At 35.4% G+C, this 26582-nt stretch overlaps 1 protein-coding gene and 1 long non-coding RNA gene across 4 annotated transcripts in view; one reads left to right on the top strand and one right to left on the bottom strand.

Annotated features, from left to right (window-relative positions):
* On the bottom strand, positions 1 to 26301 carry LOC148950257 (uncharacterized). The gene is made up of 3 exons (XR_016141961.1): positions 26137 to 26301; positions 9249 to 9554; positions 1 to 1662 (listed from the first exon to the last, which is right to left on the bottom strand). It is a non-coding gene; the product is annotated as an uncharacterized LOC148950257 (long non-coding RNA).
* The window catches only part of LOC148950256 (cancer-related nucleoside-triphosphatase homolog), a 121772-nt gene that overhangs the window by 23856 nt on the left and 71334 nt on the right, over positions 1 to 26582 (top strand). The gene's annotated exons all lie outside the window — the stretch shown is intronic.

Raw genomic sequence — 26582 nt, 5'->3', positions numbered from 1 at the left:
AGAGAGAATATAACAGCCAAAGAAGACGGAAATAAACAGTACTGATTTCCATAAAAGCAAACTCTAAATTATGCCATAGCAATTGCAAAAATAACCTATTCCAAATTTTTTTTATTGTAACACATTGTTTGAGGGGAAGGCTATTATTTTCGAGCATAAAAACAATTATTCATGTGAAACTTAACAAGCATTATAAGGAATTTTCCTTTTGGAAGATTACACTCTTTGGACCTTCTTTTTAATAGCCTCTCCTTTGGGTATTGTCCTTGTTTATACATTAAATTTCAAAAGACCTTCATTTTCTGCTTCTTCTTGAAGGTCAACCTCAATTTTGATTACAAATTAGAATTTATGGAAAAGTTTGAAGTCGACACTTTATTGAATAAAACCACAAGTGGGCTGACATAGTGAGCAGGACCTTTCAGCAAAGATTTTTAATACAGCCTAGGATTTCTTTTCCAAAGTTTCCTTTGAGCATAAAGACCTACTGTTTAGTCCTTGGATGGGACAAAGCCTCCCAAATAATGTTAGCATTACTATGTTTAAAAAAAAGGACACAAATCAAAATGGACAATATGACTTATTGTTAAAATTCACTTGACTCCATCTTTGAAATTCGAAAGCTGGAAGGCACAGTCCAATTTACACACTAGACCATCAGTACATTAAAATCAAAACCAAGAAAAAGTAAATGTTTTAATTCACACTATGTTTTCTTGCATGGACTTTTTTCAATTTGGCTTCAAAAGTTTAGCACTTATACAAAATTTTTCACAGGTCAATTACTCTTCATATTTGTGTTTTATAAAAAGGAAAAAAGAACAGGATTATAATTTATTGAAAATACGTAACAAATTGGGAACTGCAAATACTAAAAAGAACTAAAAAGAAAAGTGTTGCTGTTTTACTGGAAATTTTCACATTGGGTAATTTTAAGGTTTTGATCTTCTTAAAAAGCTTGAAAAAATGGGAAATTTATTTTAAGGTTTATTTTTAGTAGTTTTGATTTCTCTTCTAGAGCCAGTTATTCAAGGAAAGGATGGTGCAAGGATGGATGGTAGAATAGAGAAGCCTCAAGTAATTACAACCACGGATGGGCCGAAGAAAAGCTCTAATGGCAAACTAGTGAAAAATTTAGGTAAATTTAAACTTGGTGCGCCAAATTTAGATAAAAACAGAAAATTAGTCATTCCAATGGTTCCAATTCCTCTGGCTACTAACTCCAAAGAAGTCGTTCTACCCTTACAAGAAGCTACAACGTCTTTGAATGCTCCTTTCATGTCGTCATCAGAAACTGGACCAGAAACTTTACCGAAGTCAAGTGAGTATTTTACATGACAAATTTTACTTTTATTTAACGTTACCCCCACCGTATTCTATCACCACAAAGAAGACCCTACTTCCATCCATTCGGGTTATTTTTAAATTTAAATTCACTACCTTTTATCATCTTTTTCAGCCGTCGGGAAAGAGGATTGACCACTGTCAATCGTCAAAAAATATACACTTGAGTCAAATACAGATTTAACTAATAATATATGCCATAAAAATTTACAAATTTTAAATAATCACAAAAAACGACACCGTCTTTTTTATCACTTTTAACCTTCAGTTATCGTCGGGTACCTCCATCTTCTTGACCCCACTATCACATCAACAGATCTAAAAAAAATTATTATTAGTGAAAAACTTAAATAAACATTTTCAATGACTGGGTAAGAAACTACTCAAGAAGGTACTTCAACAGACTGATACTCATAAACAAGGCTGTATCCAGGTAGGGGGAAGGGGTTGAACCATGTATCAAGATCATGCAAGTCATTATTTTTTATTTTGCTTAATTGTCTGTGACTTATATTGAACAAACAGAAATGTGGAAAAACGTTTCATTGAGTAAGTTCATTGAGCTGTAGTCCGATAAATAACCTGTTAAACTAGGATAGTTCTATAACAGCTTATGACTTTAGTACAATCGGAATGTCTAATGGACATGTACTACACTTTTTAATGTTCTTAATTTTTGCCTCCACATCCAAGGGCGAAATAACGGGAAAATTGAAAGAGCACAAATCATAAGGAGTGTCAAAGAAAGGGGAGGGAGATTCTGAAAAATGGAACAAAGAAACCTGTTCAGATCATTGGCTGTAACCGAAGGGTCTTCTTGGAAATGGAAATCTATATTATTCTGTGTTTTCCCACAAATTTTCTTTATTCTATTATACCATTGTTTTGGCTTTGTAGAAAATAAATCCTGGACTTGGCATTTGTAATATGAAGAAGCAGATTTACGTATTTTGTTTTGTTATATGTTCAAAAGTCACTAAACTTTTGAACAACAGCAAACTTATAAGAAAATCGAAATATATTTTCTTGTGATTATTATCGCTTCTAATCAGCAGTTGTACCAAACCAATCCTGCTCAACTCATCCTCAGGGCTATACTGTGGTGTTTATCCTCCCCATAGTATGGTGCAGACGGTTTGATATCATTCTATTTTCCCTACTTGTTTTAGTTTTATTTTTGTGTTTAAAGCTTTTTCCAATAGGCAATGATTAGAAGTCTTCCAAAAAAAAAGGTCCCCCCAGATCCCAAATCAAATTCCAGTGAAACTGTCATAGTGAAAGATACCCATCCTGGCTGGTCAAGCACACTATCTCAAAGTTCTAATGATAGCTCCAATGCGGAGAATAGGACAATGATAAGTGTAGGGGCTAATGTAACCATAAATGATGATAATGGGTTTCAAGAGGTCCTCTCTAGAAGTTCTAAAAAAGGAAAAAAATCTCCCCAATTAAAAGCATTTCCCCTCTCCCTGCCCAAGATCCTCCCTCCAAAACTTAGGAATCTACCTTAAAATTACTCCCACTACCCCCTTTGAAATAAAAATGATCACTGCAATAAGAGTTGCAATTTTTTAAATTGCTAAAATCAATGTTCTCTCTTAACATTAACCGTGATGGATCTCTGCTAATAGCTGTAGAAGATCAGAAATCAGCAGATACAATAATTAACCTTAAATCCCTTCTGAATACCCCAATTATTGCATCTAAGTGGAACCCAAAACAATCACCAACAAAAATAGTAGTTTATAATTGTCCCCCAGAGATATCTACTCAGGAGTTAAAAGAAGACCTCTTAGATAGGGCTGGAAACGTAATCCCAATTGAGGATGATATCCAGCTTGTAAAACCTATTTCTAATGGCATAGAAACTAGTAGATCCTTCTTATTCACACTGAAGGATAAAATTGATATCCCAGAAAAATTATTCCTATTTGGGCAAATCAAACCACACAAGGAATACAAACCTAAGCCTATCCAGTGTCAGAAGAGTTTCAAACTGGGACACACAAACAAATGCAATGAAATTCTCCAAGAGTGTAGTAATTGTAAATCTTTCCATCCTAAAGAGCTGACAACTTGCAACAAAACTCAGCCTACATGCATCAATTGCAAAGGCCCACATGGATCTACAAATAGATCATTATGCCCTGCATACAAGAAAAGAGCTCTAAGACTCCAAATATCAACAGAGAAAGCCATCCCATACCCCTTTGCAGCAATGGAAGCCAATGCTGCCCAACAATACCAAATAAAGCCTGTAATGAAACCAACCAAAACCACCAAGTCAAATGTCCCCACTGCATCAAGCACCCCATGTAAAACACCATCTTCTAAGCCCCCAAAATCAAATCCCTATCAGAAGAAATCACCAAGCCAACAAGCCTCCTTTTCCGGTTAGATGAGGTCAGCCTGCCCCCCCCCTCCCAAGAGGAAACAAACCAGAAACACCAGGAATCAATCCCTTAATCAACAAACAGGATGCACAACCAAAAATGCAATCCCCAAATATATGCTTATTCATTCTAAACTGTAATGCAGTTCAGGCCATGAACATACATCAACTACAGAAAAAAAAATCATTGCATAATTGGCAAAAATCTACATCCCTGATTATATGCTCATTCAATCGAAAAAAAATTTTGCTTTAATTTTAACAAAGATGAACATCGATACACAGCCATATGAAGAATAGATCAACAGCACAACAAATATCAATACTCCAATGGAATATAAGATCACTCACAGAAAATAAGCTAAATGAACTAATATCATTTATAAATAATAATTCCATTAATATTGCTTGCCTCCAGGAAACTCATTTAACCCAAAATCAACAAGTTAAGTCTCCGGGATATACTATCCTGAGAAAGGATAGATCTTCAGAGAGAAAAGGAGGTGGGGTAGCTTTATTAGTTAATAATAATATAAAATTTTGTGGCATCTATTTTCCAGATTTTGCAAATGATGTTGATGTAATTGGTATCAGTGTTTGGCTAAATAATTTAAAAACATACATATTAAGCTTTTATAACCTTAATGGCCAAACTACAGATGCCAAGGATTTCTTTAATTATATAAATAATTCTAATATGTTAAAAAATATCATTATTTGTGGTGATTTCAATGCCCACAGCCTTTTGTGGGGGAATGAACCAGCAAATAAAGCTGGTAAATTCATTGAGCATATGACTTCAAATAATAATGAATTAGCTGTTGCTACCCCTCCAAACCTGAACGCATATTTCAACCCCAAAAGTGGCAGATTCTCCACAATTGAACTACAAATTGTGTCATTAAATTTTTTGAACAAAATTTACATAAAAAAAAATGATAGTCTATGTACTGACCACTTTGCTATAGTTTGCTCCCTAAATGAACCTGCTGAAACTTTATCTCATACCTCCAAATATATGAACACTAAAGCAAATTGGTCTATATTCCAAAATAAGCTAAATGATGAAATTACAAGTTTCACCCAAAGTTTCTAAGACAACAGTTGACACACATGCTGAAGCATTGACATCTTTACTAATAAATGCAGCTAATCATGCTATCCCCAAGACAACACCTAAGAAAACATTCCCTAAACAAATTCCTAAAGCATGGTGGACAAATGAGTGCCTAAATAAATGGAGGATAAAAAAAGGCAGCTAGGACAGAATTCATAAAAAAAACCATCACCTACTACATATATAAAAAAATTACAAGCAGAATCTAATCTAAAAAGGACTATAATAGATGCTAAATATAAATTCTGGAATAATTTTTTCAAATAATCTCTCCAGAGAAACGCATGAGCCAATTATAGATAAAGTCATAAGCCACATCTGTGGGAAAAAGACTTCCCCCAACCCACTCCTGTATGAGCTTATACATAATAATACCCATTATGACAATGATAATGGTAAAGCTAACCTATTTGCAACACTTTTTGTTAATAAGCTAACATCAAATAATCAAAGAAAACTGTCCAAAAATCCTATGAATCCAAGTTACGAACCACTCCCAGGATCCGAGTACATAACCAATCCATTTTCAATCCATGAATTGGATAATGCAATACATCATATTAGGACCCAAACTAGCAGCAGCTATGACAATATACACCCAACATGTATACAGAATCTCACACATTCATACAAACAAGAACTGCTAAATTGTTATAATCACGCTTGGGCATCATCTAGGTTCCACAATATATGTAAATCTTCATCACTCATACCAATCCTAAAGAAAAATAAACCAAAAGATAACCCTGAGTCTTATAGGCCCATAATGATTACACCTGTGATGGGGAAAATAATGGAGAAAATAATCTATCAAAGACTCCTCTGGTTGGTTGAAAAAAAAATTTGATCCCACACACTCAAACTGGATTCAGGAAACACCACTCCTCAACAGGTGCTCTTATTTTGCTAACAAATCCAATAAATGAATCTTTCTAAAAAAATAATGTCCTAGTGGCAGCTTTCCTAGATTTTGAAGGGGCATATGACAATGTGAACCACCAAATCCTTTTAAATAAACTTGCAAACCTTGGAGTGCCCCCTAAGCTAGTATTCTTTATTAAATAGAAGTGCGAAGTTTCATCGTTTGTGTTGGTTCAGCCTATTCACCCCAAAAGACAATAACCAAAGGCCTACCTCAGGGAGCAGTCCTCAGTTGCCTCCTATTTGCCCTATATCTCTGGGACATGAACCTACCCCACACGAATCTACAATATGCTGATGATCTGGTGCTATGGTCATCTGACAACACCTTTCAGATAGCACAGTCAAATCTGCAAAAGTCACTTTTCTAGTTTGAAAAATTCTCTCAACATTCAGATTTACCCATTGCACCCACCAAGTCAAAAATAATCCAATTTCACCGGGAGCGAAACCATGTTAATGCAAAACTAACTCTAAATAAAACAACTATTCCAGAAGATAGTCATATTAATTACCTAGGTCTAATGCTTGACCAAAAACTTAATTTCCACCTCCACATTTCAAATACAATAAAAAAATGCTATAGAAAAGCAAATATACTAAAAAGACTTCTTTCCATATCCTAGGGCTGTCAGAAGAAAACCTTACTCCAGTTTATAAGTCACACATAACACCCCAGATAAATTATGGGCCCATCGCTTATGGTGCATGTGCAAAGATTCAGACGCAAAAAACTGAAACAACACACAATGATTTAATACGTCTCATATTTGGCCTTAGGAAATCCACAAGCACCAAGTTTCTGCTTATGGAGAGTGGATTAACAACAATAAGGGAGAGACGTAGCTTTCTCTAGACAAAACATCTTACAAAAATTGAATCAAATAGCTCACACACATTACATAATTGGTTAAGAAATCCAGTCATGTATAGAGGTATTGCAGATGAGTATGCCAATATTCAAAAGAAGTTCCCTGTACCAGCAAATTCTATTGCACCTACTTTCCCCCAATCCCCTCCATGAAATTGGTCATTTCCCATAATAAATACTGAATTTTCAAAATGGAATAGATTTAACCCCCATTGCTTTTGTCCAGAAAAAATTTGCAGAACTTAATACAATTACCTATAAAAATCACTTCCAAATATTTGTTGATGGGTCAAAAATGAATGAGAAGGTTGCAAGTGGTGTTTTCTTTCCTCACCTGAAAATTGCAATGGGCGAGAGATTATTTAATAATTTATCTATAAAGTCTGCAGAGTTAAATGCCATAATAATGGCATTAGAAGACCTTAAGCAAAACCAACCTTTGATTGCAAATTCGAATAATATTATCATCTATTCCGACTCTTTATCAAGCCTTGAGTTGCTGGCCTCAGCTCCTCAATATAAGTTGGACACTGACACTTATCATTGTCTCAGTATTATTGATAATCTTGCTTCAAGTGGCATAAAAACTTATTTTCAGTATATTCCTAGCCACTCTGGCATAAGTGGTAATCATCAGGTTGATGAAATAGCTAAAAATGCTATAAATATTGACCAGCCAAGTGGGAGACCAATCCCAATTAGATATATTTTTCGATGGAGGCTATCAGATATTAATTTTAATAAGATTAATCCTATCCTTTCCCCCTTTCCCAATAAGTATCTTTCTAAAATTTATCATAGAATTCGTTCTGGAACAAATGGACTAAATTTCCTTGCATTCTCATATAAGCTTTCTAATTCAAGTGGTTCAATTCCCCTGTCCCCTCTTTGCAGGCATTGTAATATGAATAATGAAACGATTGACCATTGCCTATTTGAATGTAATATGCTGACGTCTGCACAACATACCTTGCTTTGTAAACTGTTAAAATACTTCAAACACCACAAAATCTCACAATCAGCAAAGAGCCTAGCCAACTATACCTGCACACAGAGCACAGAAATCGATATCTATCATCTTAAATTGGAACTCTTTGAGTCATAAGATCTACTGAAAGATATCTGAGAATATCTAATAAATAAGAGACAACCAAGACAGTAGCTCTGTAGCCCACAGAGTGAAGCAAAAAGAAGAGGGCTAAATAGTACCAACTGAATAGCCCACCTGCTGTGAATTAGAAGAAGAAGAAGATTTGTTTACGCAGTGAGTTCGCTTCGGATGTTTTACCACTCTTTAGTAGATTCAATTTAATTCTAATTAGTTTTTTCAATTGGCTAGTAATGTATGGTTTGTCATTAGAACATGTTTTTACTCTTTTCACAGGGAAGGAATTTATGTATTTTGTTATAATCAGATTTTGGAATTCGGAGACTTTAAAATTAATGTCATTTTTTCCTTTGAGGGACAGCCAGTTTTCATTGGTAATCCAAGATCCAAATGTGTAAAGGCCATCATTGGAAATTGGGCGATAAGAGAACTCAGTAACAGAAAAAGTATGATTAAAGATATTGAGAGGCTTTGTTAATAAACAAAAGTGGTAACTTCCTCCAAACAGGGGCAAGGGGGAAAGGAGGGGCGTATAAAGCCTGCATATTGGTGCAAATCAAATCAAGGGTTGAATTTCCTTTTGTTGTTGGTATTTTTACTATTTGTTTTAAGTTTAGGGAACTACAAAAGCGATTCAACTTAAGATCATTAGCATCACCTACTAAGAAAATGCCGGCATTTGGGATTTTTCTTAGGACAAAGTTGGCACTACTTTGCAGTTGTCGGTAGAATTACTGTCTTTGTGCAGCATTTTGATTTGGGGTATAATAGAAGCATCAAAACACAATCAAATTAAAGGGGCGTGGTAAAACTTTGGGTCTTACACTTAACCAAATGATTTCATCGTAATCTGAAAGGTTGGGAGTATGAATTAATTTAGGAAAGAGATAATTATTTACAAATAATAGTATTTCACCTCTCTTTTTACCTAGGGAGTGATCATGAGGATGAAGTTTTATGAATGGGGAATATTTATTGATTTTCAATAAATCAGGGTTCTGTGCTTGGACCTCAGTTATGGCAATTACATCAATTTTGTGTACTTGACAGAGGGCCTCTAACTTGATCAATTTATCGAAATTCAGGCTTTCGGCGTTCGTAACAAGCAACTTTGGGAAAGTAAAACGGTTACTAAAGAGGGCAATTTTTTTTTTGTTAATTGTGGGAGGCAGTGGGGGGTGGAAGGAACGTGGATCTGGGAGGGGAGAGGCATTTTTTTCGGGACGAAGGCTGTGATTCGTTTGAGAAGCAGGATTAAAAGGCGGGGCTGGACTGGGCTTGAGAGAAAAGGAGGACAGCGGACAAATTATGGGGATATTATTAAGTAGGGATTTGGGGGGACATAAGTTAGAACTAAAACACTGGTTTACACTAGAGTCACATAATTCGATGCTTCCATAACCCGAATGGATGGAAGTAGGGTCTTCTTTGTGGTGATAGAATACGGTGGGGGTAACGTTAAATAAAAGTAAAATTTGTCGCGTAAAATACTCACTTGACTTCGGTAAAGTTTCTGGTCCAGTTTCTGATGAGAACATGAAAGGAGCATTCAAAGACGTTTTAGCTTCTTGTAAGGGTAGAACAACTTCTTTGGAGTTAGTAGCCAGAGGAATTGGAACCATTGGAATGACTAATTTTCTGTTTTTATCTAAATTTGGTGCACCAAGTTTAAATTTACCTAAATTTTTCACTAGTTTGCCATTAGAGCTTTTCTTCGGCCCATCCGTGGTTGTAATTACTTGTGGCTTCTCTATTCTACCATCCATCCTTGCACCATACTTTCCTTGAATCCCAACTGGCTCTAGAAGAGAAATCAATACTACTAAAAATAAACCTTAAAATAAATTTCCCATTTTTTCAAGCTTTTTAAGAAGATCAAAACCTTAAAATTGCCCAATGTGAAAATTTCCAGTAAAACAGCAACACTCCTATCATTTGGAATTTTTACACGCAGTATTCTAGTCAGCTTGTGCAAGTATATCCATAAAAGAATAAAGAAGGACCTCTATCATGTATCATCCTTAACAGTCCTTTGATTCAAATTATATTCCGTTATTACAATCAATAACTCATATTTAATCTGAGATATTTTAGATTTTCTTAAAATAGTAAAAACAGCCACTCAATTCCTAATCTTATGCAAGTTTTTCCCGTGTTTTTTTTTCTAGACATAATAATTGATTATCTAAACATATAACATTCAGTGAACTGGGTATTAGTGATTTCCAGTGATTTCTAGGATTATCACAGAGACCAAACATGACAGAACTTCTGGACAACAACAACATAAGAATACTAACTTTTTGTGATACAGTACCATCTAAAGCTTTTGATTCCGTTACCTAGGAGCATGAGGAACTAAAGCTTGAATAAAAATTCCATTAAAAAAATCCCTAATTTCTAAAATAAAAACGCCAAGATTAAACACACAGTCTCAGATTTTTTGAGGATTTTAACTTTTTGTGATACAGTACCATCTAAAGCTTTGGATCAAACCAAAACAAATGTAAATTATAATGTCGGGGAAGAAAAGACGATTGGTCAGAGTGAAAAGGCATTTTATATTTTTGAATGTTTTTACTGCTTAGACCAAATTTTTGATTTTATTTATCTGCTGTCAAGTTGAAAAAAGTGTCTTTTAAGTTTATTGTATATTAAGTAGGTAGTAAGTGTAGTTGTTTTTGATTTTTCTAGGATTTATATACTAGGCTACCTGGTAATTTTGATAGGTGGGGATGGAGGAGGAGCCTCCTGCGCCACACATGACTCTGAACAACTGTTCAGGAAGGGGTTTTGATGAGTCTGCTATGGTAATCAGACTCATGACTTGTGCTCAGGCACTCAGACTAAAATGAGATTGACTTCTGTGAATATACTAGCAAAGGGTTTTACTGATAATAGAGAGTCAACCATCCCTAGGACAGCAAGAATATTTTTAGGTAGATACTTGACAAAGAAATTTAGAAACCATGAGTCTAAGGGTCATTATTGAGTGATTAGTCAACGCCCAGGTCCTGTTGGTAGTATTGAAATATTAGCCAATAGTGAAGAAATAGCAGTAAATTTACTAGCCCTAAATGACCTGAAAGTAGAAAATGTAGTTCTTCGGTTTGAAAGAAAAGACATCAGAAATGCAAAACAAGTGAAAAATAAAAGAGGTATAGTATTTATCCCAAAGGGTTTTGCTGACAAAGAGGAAATAAAGAGTGAAATAGAAAACAACCCAGAGGTAAGTGAAATCAGTTTCATGGAAAAGAGAGATACTTTGCAAGAAAATAAAGAGTGTTTATAGACTTATAGTAGAATACCAAGAAGAAGTAAAATTCCCAAAAAGAATATCAACATGAGGAACAGTTATTAGTGTAAAACAATATATACCCCATGCTATGAGATGCTATAAGTGCCAAAAATTTGGCCATACAGCTTTAAACTGCTGGGCTGGTGAAAGATGCCTTCTTTGCTCTGGAAAGCATAAGCATAATCTAAATGAATACCCTGAGAAAAATAAGAAACCTGAAGAGCAAACACTAGTGTGTGCAAACTGCAAGGGCCCACACTCTGCAAACAGCAAACAATGTCTCCATTATCATGAGAGAACAGAAGCTCTTAAAATAGCTTACACAAAAAATATGACTTATAAGGAAGCACTGTGTCAAGTTAATAAGATAACAGTTCCCTCAACAAGCCATTTTAATGCCCCTAAAGAAAAAACTAATGATCTAAAACAGAACACTAGCTTGATGGAACAAAGCACTAGAGTGGATAAATTAGAAAAATGCCTCGCCTCAGTTGCCTCTCTTCTTACTACTATATGTGAGTCATTGATTGATATGCTACCCAAAACTTCAGAAAAAATAGGAATAGTAAGAAACTTTACTAGGGTTTTAGATGAAGTTCTTGACCTTGTCCCTGGGGCAACTAAAAATTCAGCAAGCAATGACCATACAGATAGAGAAAAGAGTGAGACTAAAATGGTAAAAAGAGCCCGCACATCACCTGACAAAGAGAACTCACCAGGCAAAGGAAAAAATCTAAAGAAGGGGAAGCACATCAATAAAACATGAAGGTCCTGCAACTAAACACACGAGGAATGGGGAAAACTAAAACTGCTCTTATGAATACTTTAATAATAAGAGGTAAACCTGATCTGGTGCTCCTCCAAGAGACTCTACTAACTAATGAAAAGAAAACACCAAAATTTCCTGGCTTTCATCCTGTACAATGGGATAGAGAAGGGAAAAAAAGGAGGAGGTCAGCTGACACTGGTAAGAGAAAATATACCCTTCAGGAAAATACAAGTGCCCATTACAGGTAAAAATGAAGTTGGTTTTGTGAATGTCAAACTGGATGACAATAGATGGCTATCTGTTGTTAATTATTATAATAGAGCAACAGTGGATTTTGATGTGAGTCAATTTAAAAAGATCAATGACCTATGTGAAAGTGACAAAATTATAGGAGGTGATTTCAACCTTCATAATAAAATGTGGGATACTACATCACAACAGGACCAACAATCTCTTGCCTTTGCTGACTATATCTTGGAGCCTGAAAGTAACATCTGCCTTATTACACCATGTGATCTGGGCACTAGGCTAAACGTAACTAATGGTAAGTACTCTACTCTAGATTTAACACTTGTTTCTTTTTCATTAGCTGTAAATCATCACGTCCAGCTAGCTGGCACAGTAGATTCTGATCGTCTTCCAGTTATACTGGAACTAGAGGAATGCATAGATTCCCCAGAATTCCAGAGAACAAAAATGTGGAAATTCTGTAATAGCAAATGGCCAAGCTGGCAAAGTACCATTGCCTCTAAAATCCAAAAAATTTCACCTGATTATCCAGTTGATTTAATGAATGAACAAATTACAAATTTACTAGTGAAAACTAGTGAAAGATATTTTTGGTTTTTGTAAGCCTAAAAAAACAAAAAGAAACTCCATTCCAGGCTGGAATAATAACTGTGAAAAAGCTTGGCTGGAAAAAAAAGCTAGAAACCGATATGCAAGAAATCCAACAATAAGTAATAAAATAGAGATGAATAGGGCCACTGCAGTCCTAAAATAACTATCCTTCAAGAAACAAGAGAGGGCTGGAAGAAACTAATTGAGGAAAAATTTTCAAATAATACAACTATAAAAGATATGTGGCGAAATTTTAAAATCTATACTGGCCAAGAAAATCCCCCCAAAATTCTTGTCCAACTAAAAAAGGATGGCAGGGAGTTCACAGCTCCAGAGGATAAAATGAAGATCCTCCTAGAAAACTTTTTGAAAAGTGATCACAGATACCCTCATCAAACACCAAGCAATACAATTATTGAAAAGATAAAACACTCTCCAATGGAAGACTTCACTCTGGAAGAACTTGAAAATGCTTTAAAGAAAATCAAACCAGGAGCAACTGGTCCTGATCAAATACATAACCAAATGCTAAAAAATCTACCAGAGGAAGCCAAAAACACACTTCTGATTCTTTTCAACAAGTCTGTTAAAGAGGGGTATACTCCCAAGGAGTGGAGAAAGACATCCATTATCCCAATACCTAAAACAGGAAAGGAACCCTCTAGTGCAGATTCATATAGACCCATTTCTCTAACATCCTGCCTCTGTAAATTACTAGAACACTTGATAAAAAATAGAATTCTTGAGCATGTAATAAAATCTGCTCAGAAAGAGCAGTTTGGTTTTCTTCCAAACCGGAGCACAACTGACTGCCTAGTTAGACTTGAGAACCAAATAAAACAGGGCTTCAGATGCAGGAAGGATACATTTGCTGTCTTCTTAGACATGAAGTCTGCATTTGACCGAGTAGATGCGGACAAGCTGTTGAAAAAAGTAGAGGAGATTGGTGTTCCTATAGAGTATCGTCGGCTGGGAGGATGATTGTCGTATTAGGCATCTCCGGCCAAAATTGAGTTATGAATGCCATCTAGTGTAAAATTTTGCGTAGAATCTGAATCTGCTTTTTGTTTTGCTCTACTGGCTACCGTTCCTGAGTAAAAGACCAAAAACCATTTGTCGTATCGGACATTATCGCTGATAATCCGCTAGCGAAATTGTCGTATTGGAAAATTGTCGTATCTGGCTGTTTTGCCGTCACGCACTTCAGAGAAGAAGAAGAAAATGGCGCGTCCAAGGAAAAACTTGGCGAGGGATTTTGAAGCAATTTTTGATGAATTTGGCAGGTAAAGTGTCGATTTCTTCTAGGCCTCTGCACCCTATAGTATAGTATAGAGTAGGGTCTCTGCACCCTATAGTACAGGGGAGCTACACTGCACCTTTACCCAAGAGTATATCAAATAGGCTACCTGATTTGTTATGATTTTTGGTGCATATATAGTTTGATTTGGAAACAGCATTGAATTAGGAATATGGTTCTATTCCTAGATAACAGAATTGTCTTGTCTATTTACGCACATTATTGTACCACTGCACCATCTCATAATGCGATTTGCTAATTTGCAGAACTCAAAGGAAGTATCAAATTTTCTTGAACAAGTAGGCTAGCCTAGGCTATTTGATTAGGCTGAATATTTTAGCCATATGGATTGCTGAATGTTTTGAATGCATTGATAGTTAATAGTAGAGTCTAATGACAAATACACAATTTAGTTTAAGCATAGCCTAATTCTAGGCTAATTCTAGAAAATACTGCCCAATCTTAAACACATGATCCTATAGGCCTTGTAGGATACAAAACCACTCAAACATAAATAGATTCAATCCCAGACATGTGCTGTAAAGAAAAAATAGGCTACTAGGGTTTGCTAACTTTTCTTTAAGCTTAATTTTCAGTATAAAAAGTTTCTGAGATCAAATTGAGCTAATCCCAACAAGGTAATCTAAATCTATACATATGCAAGACTAAGAGCTTGCTTGGAAATATAGGCTCTATTTGAATCAAATTATGCTCGGTTGCTTGTCCAAAGTTAGTGATGATCCAAACACCAGGGGTGCTTGGATAATATACCCAGTTCTTCATCAGCAGCTGATGTGTATTACCAAATAAAGCTAGTTTAAAGAAAAATCAAACTGTTTTGTTAAGCCTAAAGGTGTATCTGGCTTTGTGGGGGAATAGACAAGGAAATAGAAAATCTAATGGTATATTTCCTTTTTTTCTTTATCTGATTTCTCCCCTTTAATAAATATTAGAGCTAAAAATATGTTTTGCTATTACTAGGCCTAGACTAGTCTATCCTTACAAAGCCTATCTTTAGTCTACTGAAAATTTCATTTTCCTGACTTGCAGTTCTTCACTGAGCCCATCGCTGGAGTAACCACTATAATTTTTTTTTTCTTTTATAGCTCTGACGAAGACCTTGAGAATTCTGACAAAGATTCGGAATATGCACCGAGTATTGCTGAGTGCTCATCAGCAAATGAACCGAGCATCATTTCTTACAAAGACGAGTCAAGCTTTGATGATGCAGGTGAAAGAGTTCTTTCCGATTCCCCGTTGTCCTTGGTTTATGTTTCGACTGATTATGGACAAGCTAATCGGAATAATGAAACTAGTTATTTTGAAGATGTCGAGAGAGGTTCAAATTCTTTTACAGAGCCTGTAGCTGGAAATAGGAATGGCACAGAAGGCGTTGACCCTGGAAAAAAATCAACGAGAAAAAGATTGAGGAATGAAAGCGAATGGATAAAAACTAAGATCAAGACAGCAAATAATGATGGGACTGCCTACGTTAACCCCAAGACTAAGAAAACGCATAGCAGAGTCCGTTCTGTGCAGCCTTCAAAGTGTACTGAAGATTGCTTCTACGAATGTCACAAAATCCCACCCGAAAAAAGACAGAATGCTTTTGATAATTTCTGGAAATTGTCTGCTGAAATTAAGAAAATGTTTTATCTGAAAACCACAAAGTCCCTGCCTAAGAAGAAAAACAAAAAACAAGTGACAAGGAGGAAAAACACCTACCAGTATTTTGTTGTCATCAACGGAAAAGAAAGGCAGGTTTGCAGATCTTTTTATCTGACAACGTTCGACATAACCGAGAGGAGAGTGCACTACGCTCACGAGCAGAAGAATACCTGCGGACCGCCCACGCCTCCAAGGAAGAAGATCGCCAAAAACAAAACATCAGAGGAAGACATGGACTTCATACGTAACCACATTAACTCCTTTCCAAAGATCGAGTCCCACTATCGAAGGGCTGAGACTTCCAAACAATATTTGGAGTCTAACTTGAACATGGCTCGGATGTATAGCTTATATTGTGAAAAGTGCGAAGATGAGGGCCGCAAGAGTGCCTCAGAAACTGTATACAGGAAAGTGTTCAATACGGAATTTAACTTGTCGTTCCACACACCAAAAAATGACCGGTGTGATTTGTGCGAAGAATTTGATGTTGCACGCAGGAATGGAACTACGGTATCTGACGAAAAACGAGCTATTTTTGAAAATCATAAAAGGTCAAAAGCAGAAACCAAAGTAGAAAGAGATATGGATAGATTGCTTACCAAGCCAGTCCTCTGTTTTGATCTGGAAAATGTATTTGCATTGCCAAGAGGGAACGCATCTTGTTTCTTTTACAAAAGAAAGATCAATACTTATAACTTGACTGCTGTGCTGCATTACAAGGACAGTGCTGAACCAGATCCAAGTAAACAGACGAAAAAGGAGATCTATTGTGCTCTCTGCTCTGAGTTGATTGGAGGGCGGACCGGAAATGACATTGCAAGTGCAGTGGCGGCTCTCTTGTCAAAAGTCTTTTCAGGGCATCCAAATATCAAAGAGCTTATAACGTGGTCTGACTCCTGTGTCCCGCAAAATAGGAACAGTATCATGAGCTACCAAATGCAGGATACTTTGAAAAAGCTCCCCCATGTTCAGTCCATTACAATGAAGTTTTGCGAGCCAGGACACTCATCGATCCAAGAAGTGGACGCTGTCCATAGTGCCATCGAACATTACTTTGCTAAATTGGAAATTCATTCACCTCTGACCCTCACTCGACTTATGATTAAAGCTAGGAAAAAGGAACCGTACATTGTGATCCAAATGAAAAGTTCTGACTTCTTAGATTTTCAGAGCTGCTCCAAAGAATACAAAGGATATTCGAAAGTTCCCTTCACAAAAGTCAAGGAACTGAGATTTGTTTCAACTGAGCACAAAAGAGTGTATTACAAGGAGAATTTTGGCTCTGCCTCACATGAACTGGTGAAGATTGCACCCGAGGCTGCAGTAGTTAAAAAAGGAAGGGGAGTCTCCAAAGTTACTGTGATTGAGGAGTTACTTGAGCCAGGCCCACTCCCTAGGCTCTCTTCCTTGCCTGAGGAAAAGATCAAGGACGTGAAAAGCCTCCTAAAGTTCATGCCGCTGGAGGACCAAGCATACTACAAAGCATTTTTCGATAAAACATAAAAAAGTAGGTCCAGTTTCGTTGGAACGATGTTTCTTTGTACCCGAAGTAGTGCTGAGTTTTTCTTATGCTTTTATATTCGAAATTGATTAAAATTTAAAGCTTGCAAAACTGAGTTCCTAAGAGATAAGACATTTACGCTGCTAGTTTTCAGAGCAAAATTGTCGTATTGGTTTTCCGTAAAAAGAAATTTCCGCGAGCGTTTTGTCGTATCTGTTTTTCAACAAGCAATATCTCAATATCCAGTTGCTCCAGGTGAACGAAATTTCAACCAGGTTGTAGCCCTTGAGTGCGACTACAGTCGAGATAAAAAAAATCCCGGTTTCGTCATTAAATAAAAAAGATATCGCGTTTCAAACTTCAATCGCGTTTTTCTTGAAACTCGTCTCGAGTCAGATACGACAATCATCCTCCCAGCCGACGGTATGTCAATTGGATCTCTAGCTTTTTGAGGAATCGTGAGGTTAGAGTATCTGCTGGAGGATATAATACAGATTTTCAGATCAAAACTGACATGGGATTACCTCAAGGAGGTTTATTAAGCCCATATCGTTCGTTATTTATTTCTGTGACTTGGACCTCTCAACTGTCCTTGGCTACAAAACATATATATATGCAGAAGATATTGCACTCGTCGCAACTGGAAAAACACCCCATCATCTACAGTCAGTGATGCCAAAAGCATTGAATAACGTACAACAGCGGTGCAGAGAGAATAATATGATATTATCACCTGAGAAAACAGTTGGTATGCTTTTCTCAAAAAGTAATAATACTCTAATACCACAGGTGAATCTTCAAAATCAGGTTATTAGGGTGGATGATTCTTTTTGTTACCTAGGACTAATTTTGGATAGTAAAATGACTTGGTTGAGACATATAGAGTATTTACTTGGTAATATAAAGAGTAGGTTAAACCTTATAAATGTAATGTGCCTAGGAAAAAGGGTCGCTTCTTATAAGTGCCTTAGTAAAATTATAAAGGCTGTTATTGTTAGTAAGTTTGATTATGGCAGCTTTATATATGGTGATACTAGTAAGAAGAATTTAAAAAAGTTAGATGTAGCTTATCATAGTGCTCTTAGGCGATCCTTAGGCTGCCTAAATAGTACCCCTGTTCCTGCAATGATGATTGAGTTGGGGGTGAATACCCTTACATTACGACGTGATAAGTTACTTGTGAAGTATTTCGCTAAGAAGGCTAGTCTAGATGATGATCTTATTAACATAGAAATAATAAGAAATTACAATAGAGATATATTAGTTTTAAGACCAGGAATATTCCTGCTTTTTATAGATGTATTAATTTACTTTCTAGTGAGTGCCCAAATATAACACCAATAAATGAGATTGCCTTTGAGGATAGTGTATTAAATAAACCATGTGAAATAAAGGATTATGTGTATTTCCCTATGTCTGACCATGGTAATGAGGATAATGTGACTTTAAAACAGGACTGGTTTAGACAGACTGACCATTTAAGAGACCATATACAAATTTTTACTGATGGATCTAAGTCAGATGTGGGTGCTGGTTGTGCAGTAGTGATTCCCAGTATGTCAATTTCATATAGTTTCAAGTTATTAAGTAACCCATCTATTTTTTCAATAGCGATGATAGCATTGTATAAGGCTTTAGATTTTATAAAGTCATATGGCCATGCACAGAGATGAATAATTTGTTCTGACTCTGCATCGGCCCTTAAGTACCTGATGAATGAACATGACCCTAGTCGTGAGATGGTTTATAGTATTCATCAAATTGTTAGATCATTAGATTGTATGGGGAACAATATACTTTTGGTTTGAGTCCCAGCACATGTTGGAATTGCTGGAAATGAATCTGCTGATAATATGGCTAAGTGGGGTATTTTAAATGGCCAGAGTGTAATTGTAAAACCTACACAAAGTGAATATGTAACATGTATTTATAATGTATTATGTGATAGGGAGAGAAATGAGTACATTAGAAATTGTGTAAACCCAATTTTAAAGCTTTATGATTATAGGCCACCGCCTGATGGACTAGTACATGATATTAGATTTGTTGTTGCTACTATTTTCAGATTGAGGACAGGTCATACCAAAACCCGTTCAGTTTTGCATAAGTGGGGCAGAGCTGACTCCGTACTGTGATATTTGTAATGAGTATGATGATGTTAGACATACCTTAATGAAGTGTAGAAAATATGATGTACAAAGAAATGTATTTAGAAGTTTAATTTTAAAGTATTTCAGTGCGTTTACAATGAGAGCAATCCTTGGTCATGCTAAGTCCCCTAAGTGGGCCCATAGAAAGGCTATATCCTTATTGACTAAGTACATAAAAAATTGTAATCTGCATAACGTTCTATAATATTTGTATTTGAAATTTTTTTTTTTTTTTTTATTAGATATGTTATTTGACCATAGCAGAATGTGATGTGAAAAGGGTGTCAGTGTTTTAAATAAGAACACTCTGTACAACGTCCTAGTACAACCCCATGATAGTTAAGTGTTGACGTGGCCTGTGCCAAACATATATTTGTGTGATTCAATGTGACGTGGCTCCATTTAGGACCCAAGATTTAATAGAGGATTGCACGTATACGAGCGGTTGATTCACTCAAACATCAACTAAACTGCAACAACAACAATTATGATGTCTTCTACTTTGAAAGATTGCAGCATAAATTTTAAATATAAACAAGTATAATATAGTCAGGTGTTGTCAGGTTTCTCAAAGCAAGTTTCACAGTTGTTTATTAGAACAATGGTAATAACTGCTTACATGCAAAAAAATGCAAGATTTTACAACAACTCTATCTATAAAATCTTATATGCCCCCAGGGCATAAACTACAACCTTTGCCCTTGGGGTTCTCGGGGGTTTGTCATCCTTAAATACATAATTTCCAGAACTTTCAACTATGTTGAACAAAATGACTATCTCTAAACTTTGATTGAATGTTTTTGGGGAAATGGGGGGCGTAAGAGGGGGGGGGGGGTAATTTCTCTCCACTCACTTTTGACTATTAAAAAGGGCAATTTCAATTTCCAATCAAATGAACCCTTTTTGAAGTTTCTATAAAAAGTTTCGATATAAACTTTAATGCCCAAAGGGCATAACTTCCAAGCCTTGCACCGAGGACTCTGAGGGGATTGTCATCCTAAAATACCGAATTTCCAGAACTTTCAACTGCGTTGAACAACATGAATATCTCAAAATTTTGATTGGATGTGTTTGGGAAAATGGTGAGCATGCGAGGGATTTTAGTTGCTATCCAATCACTTTTAACTATTAAAAAAGGCACCAGCCCTTTCAATTTCCAATTGAATGAGCCCTTTTGAAGTTTCTACAATAACGCTAGATAGGTTTCAAGCTCCTATCTACAAAAATGTGTATTTTCCATTTTTTGCCTGAAGAAAGATCTTGGATGCGTGTTTATTTGTTATTTTTTTTTATTGTCCCCAGGGGTAATTGTATTGACCCAGTGGTCCTAAAATATCGTAGTAGGGCTCATTTGAACAGAAATTAAAAGTTCTAATACCCTTTTTAAGTGACCAAAACAAATGGAGGGCAACTAGGTCCCCTCCCACGCTCATTTTTTTCTCAAAGTCACCCAATTAAAATTTTGAGATAGCCATTTTGTTCAAAATAGTCAAAAATTTAATAAATATGTCTTTTAGGAAGACTTAATCCCCCAAAGTTCCAAGGGGAAGGGCTGCAAGATGTGAACTATGCCCATTCCTTACATATTGTATTGGTTATTGGGAAGTATACAGACATTTTCAGCAAGGATTTTTTTCTGGTGGAGGGGGGCTGGAGGAGAGGGTTACTCGGGAGGACTTTTCCGTGGAGTATGTTTCTTTAGGGTAAGGGACATTTCTATGAAGGGGGCGCCGGATTTCCAAGCATTATTTAAAAAACGATCAGAAATTAAATTTTAAAAAACAAGTTTTTTCAACTGAAAGAAAGAAGCAACAATAGAACTTAAAACGAACAGAAATTATTACGTATATAAGGGGGTTCTCCCCCAAGTCAATACCTCGCTCTTTACGCTACAGTTTTTTTTTACTGCTTTCAAAAGAGCTATCTATTCTAATTAAATGGCCTTTGCGATTCAGAGAATTGTGAATTAAATCTTTTTTAACTTTTGATGTAAAGAGTGTGGTATTAACTAAGGGGAAAACCCCCTCATATACGTAATTAAAAAAAAACAAGCAATACGGCTCAATAGTAATCGAAACTTTTAAAAACGGAATTTTGATGTCAATAAATGTATCAAAAGAATGGGTGCTTATAATGCTGATTCTAAATATATAAATTTTATTAAGTTTAGCATTACTCATCAAAGGCTACAAGCCTGAGATATTCAATGACGGTGATCCAAAATAAAAGCTGCATTAACTAAAAAACGATCATAAATTAAATAAAAAAACATGTTTTTTAAACTGAAAGTAAGGAGCGACATTAAAACTTAAAACGAACAGAAATTATTCCTTATATGAAAGGGGCTGTCCCCTCCTAAGCGCCTTGCTCTTTACGCTAAAGTTTGACTTTTTCTCACAAGTTTATTTTTCAAAACAATAAAAAACTTTAGCGTAAAGAGCGAAGTGTAGAAGGGGACAGCCCCTTTCATATACGGAATAATTTCTGTTCGTTTTCAGTGTTAATGTCGCTCCTTACTTTTAGTCTAAAAAACTTGTTCTTTTTTTATTTAATATATACGAAAGCGAATGTTTGTGTATACAGTCATGTGTCTGTTGGCCTAACCTTCACTCAATTACTACACTGTTCACCCGATCGCGGATAAACTTTAAGAGATTGTTGAGCAATATTCCGAACGTTTTGGGTATAAAGTACCCCCCCCCCCTCCAAGACCCACTTAATGACAAATGAAATATGAATAATTTTGAATATGAAATATGAAAATTTGATTCATTTTAGCACTGATGGAATTAGAGAACCTTCAATACAAATAATTGACAGGCATTTCCTGTAAAATTATTTAAATTTTCAGGATTTTCAAGTAATGATTTAATTCCGTAGTCTAAGACACTTCCGGAACTATAAATTAATTTTTCAGTTAACTCTCTGAAGAACATTACTTTCCAAATTCAAAAATACTACTGTTATTAAATATATGTGGAGAATTTTCCATGGGGAGAGAATTTTCGAGGGGGGATCCCATGATAGTAGGGGGATTCTCGATATTCAAATGAATTTGATTTGCATATGTTTTTCAGCTTTTTGCTTATGAGACCAAAATAAATTAATCAGGTTATGTATATAATTTTAGGATAAAAGACAACTGTATTTAGCCTGGGGTTAACTCTAATGTAAAAAGCTTGACTTTTGAAGAAACGTTGATGTTCGTATCTATCGAAACAGCGCATTATCGTATTTTTTATTTATGGAATCGATTTTCAAACGACTGGGAATTTTAGCGGACAATTTTTATCCGGGCGGGGGAGGGATTTTCTGAGGAGTTTTCCGCAAGGGGGAAATTTCCACAGATGATTTTTCCTTCAATTTCCTTTCATTTAAGATTGCAGCAATACCCAACTTGTAAGCAAATAGGTTACATATGAACTATGGTCTCTTTAAAATTTGCAGCTTTTTCCTTTCATTTTTAAAGAATTGGAAAAAAATTCGAACTTTAGCTTAAAGAGCAGGATATTGACTAGGGGGTGAACCCCCTAATATACGTGTTCAAAATTTATGAATATAGAAGTTTGTTACGTAAGTTAATTCGTAAGTTACGTATATTTATTACAAATAAAAACGTTCATAAATAAAATTAAACAAGTTCCAAGCAAGCCATTTAACCAAATAAAAGTAAAATTAATATGCAAATTTTGTTCAAAATTATTCATGTATGGTGAGCCAAAATCAAAACCTGCATTAATTCAAAAACGTTCTAAAATTAAATAAAAAAAACAAGTTTTTTTTTAACTGAAAGTAAGGAACGACGTTAAAACTGAAAACGAACAGAAATTATTCCGTATATTAAGGTCCTGTCCCCTCCTCAACGCCTCACTCTTTACGCTAAAGTTTGACTTTTTCACCACTCTATTTTTTTAAACAATAAAAAAACTTTAGCGTAAAGAGCGAGGCGCTGAGGAGGGGACAGCCCCGTTCATATACAGAATAATTTCTGTTTAAGTTTTAACGTTGTTCCTTACTTTCAGTTAAAAAAAACTTGTTTTTTTATTTAATTTTTGAACGTTTTTGAATTGATGCAGGTTATGATTTTGGCTCACCGTACATGGATAATTAAAACAAAATTTGCATATTAATTTTACTTTTATTTGGTTAAATGGCTTTCTTGAAACTTATTTAATTTTATTTACGAACGTTTTTATTAGTAATAAAGATACGTAACTTACAAATTAACTTACTTAACAAACTTCTACATTCATATATTTTTAATATGTATATTAGGGGGCTCGCGTACTAGTCAATACCTCGCTCTTTAAGCTAAAGTTCAAATTCTGTTCCAGTTCTTTAAAAATGACCCCTTAATCACAAAGGCTGTTATTTAGAATAAATAGCTCTTATGAAAGTACTAACAAATCTTTGGCTTAAAGAGTGAGGTACTGACTAGGGGGTGAACCCCTTCCCCCCTCTGGATCAACCACTGTCATGGTTGCAGAGGTAGGTGTAACCTAGTAAAGAACAAACAACAGCCCATAGTAACCAAAAGTTAAAAACATTTTGAAAAAAAATTACTATTGAGAAAACGTTGCCATGGGACATTGATTCAGGAATTTGATTAATTTAAAAGTTAAAAATTTAAAAGTTAAAGTTTATTCCAAGAAGAAGTTTATGGTGATTTCTAAAAAAAGCCTAAAACACATCAAAAATAGTGTCAGATCAATATGAAAAGTGTACCATTGGAATCTTGCATAGTTGAAAACATTGTACAAGGGAATACCAGTTCCCCTCATTCCGTGGCAGATCCAGCGGGGAGGGAGCAAAGGGGCGCACGCCCCCCTAGTGCAGCCTAAAGTAGTGTAATTTACTTAATTTACTCAAGTTTGTGTTAATTACTTACTCCTGATGCAAGTTTATCGGATCAACCTATTTTGCGCCCCCTAAATTTTTTATTGGATCTACCTATTTTGCCCCCCCCCCCAAAAAAAAACACAAACCGTGATCCGGTCCTCATTGAATAACAAGGAAAATCATTTTTGTCAATAATTCCAATCTGAATATTTATCTTAAACTTGCGTTTAAACTTACCACTGATTTACATCAGAAACAAAATTTGCCCCCTCCCCTTATGTAGAAATATATACCCTGAATTGGCATTTATTGGGGGGGGACTGAAATTCATTTATGATAGACATGATTATTATATTTGTAAAAAGCATAAAAAAGGCATCCAATTGTGTATTCACTTTATCCCTAACTTGATAATATGATTTGGTATATAATTAACCATTTTTTTTGGAAAGTAATTTTCTCCCCCCCCCCGATATATACCAGTTCAGGTTTTTTTTTTTCACATTAGGGGGTGGGGGGAAAGTTTAAACGTACCTCTCATTTACTTCAGAAATAAAATTACCCCCACCCCCTAATGTGCAAATATATACCCTGAATTGATATATATTTAGGGGTGGGGGCTAAAATTCATTTCCAACAAAAATGATTACTATATTCTTAAAGAGCATAATTTACTTCATTAACTCAAGTTTGCATTAATTAAACTTACTCCTGATGCAAGTTTATCAGATCAACCTATGTTGCGCCCCATAATTTTTTTTATATACTCCACCTATTTTGCCCCCCCCCCTCAAAAAAAATCCTTGATCCGCACCTGCCCACATCGAATAACAAGGATAATCACTTTTCTCAATAATTCCAATCTGAATTATTATCTTCTCTGAAAATCAAATTTAAATAACAAATTTCTTATATTAATAAACCTTTTACAATTTAATGTTTTGTTTGCCAAATCATGAATTAGCAAGTTCTGCCAATAGGCCTAGGAACAAGCAGACAAAAACCCGTCTCATGACAGTTGACAAAAGCCGATAACAGGAAATCAATGAACAGAACAATGCAATATTGCGTAATAACTATATACATGAGCGATTCCTATATGTCTGTCTATAAGAAGATTTGACACTTCTTAGTAAATTTAAAAATATGAAGCACTGTACAAGCACAACTATTTGAATTGGTAACCTCTTGTTCAGAAATTCTTCAGAAATTTTTTGATAAAAATAATAAGTTTCTAGGTGGTATAATACAGTAATTAGAGTAGTTAAAACGTCAGAAAGTTTTTAAAGTGATTAATACATCGCAGGAGGCCGGAATTAGAGACTTTTGGCTAGGAATAGGACAATGATTCATTCCTATCAAAGATTCTGTCCAAGAATAGGCAGGTGGCCGACTACTGGGTGTCTTACCCTATAGCCCATATTTGCTTCTAAAGCTTTCCTACCCTGTAAGACTATCAAAGTTGAATCTATCTACACTTATATACAGGAGAAATAGAGGGGATGCCATTTTAGCCTTTAAGTTATTGAGGGCTAATATTCTCTCAGCATTATCCCCTACTGTTAGTACCAATTCAAGAACTAGAGGTCATCACCTGAAACTTGTCAAGCAGTCTACAACATCTATTGTTGCTTATGTTAATATTGGTGCTCAACTTAGGTTTGCTCTCAAAAACCAAAACACTTTCTATAAAAGAAAAAAAAACCAAGCAGTTGCATTCTTGCAGTCATCAGATTGTATGAACAAAAATGAATAGTTGTCAGAAATATGAACTGTGAAAAATTTAATAATTATGAGGTTTGAAATATCTGGAAATAGCCCATCTAGAAATAGGGTAAAAGACCAGTATCTGGATGAGCAAAATTATGTAAAACTAAAACCCTCACATCTTGTTACCAAAGAGGAATTGAGAAGAATTGTATATATCAATGAAAAGCTAAGAATCTAAGCTATGCATCAATATATTTATTACTAAAATTATTCGAAATTAAACTGTTAAAGTTATTAGTTTATTGACTTACCTCCAAAAAAGTCTTCTTGGAAATAGGGTAAGACACCCAGTAGTCGGCCACCTGCCTATTCTCGCACAGAATCTTTGATAGGAATGAATCATCAGCCTATTCACGGACAAAAGTCTCCAATTCCCGGTCACCTGCGATGCATTAATCATTTTAAAAACTTTTTGACATTTAAACTACTCTAATTACTGTATTATACCACCTAGAAACTTAATTTTTTTTACAGTTAAAATCCTGCTTCTTTTCTGAACAAGTAGGTTACTAATTCAAATAGTTTCAATTGTACATTGCTTCCTATTTTTAAATTTACTAGGAAGTGTCAAATCTTCCTATAGACGGACATATAGGAATCGCTCATGTATATAGTTATTACGCAATATTGCTTTGTTCCGTTCATTGATTTCCTGTTATCGCTTTTGTCGGGTTTTCGTCTGCTTGTTGCTAGGCCT

The sequence above is a fragment of the Artemia sp. Qi Xiang Cuo genome, chromosome 7, assembly GCF_049724085.1.
Source record: "Artemia sp. Qi Xiang Cuo chromosome 7, ASM4972408v1, whole genome shotgun sequence".
NCBI classification, from domain to species: Eukaryota; Metazoa; Arthropoda; class Branchiopoda; order Anostraca; family Artemiidae; genus Artemia; species Artemia sp. Qi Xiang Cuo.
This window is presented reverse-complemented; position numbering and strand designations above follow the sequence as displayed.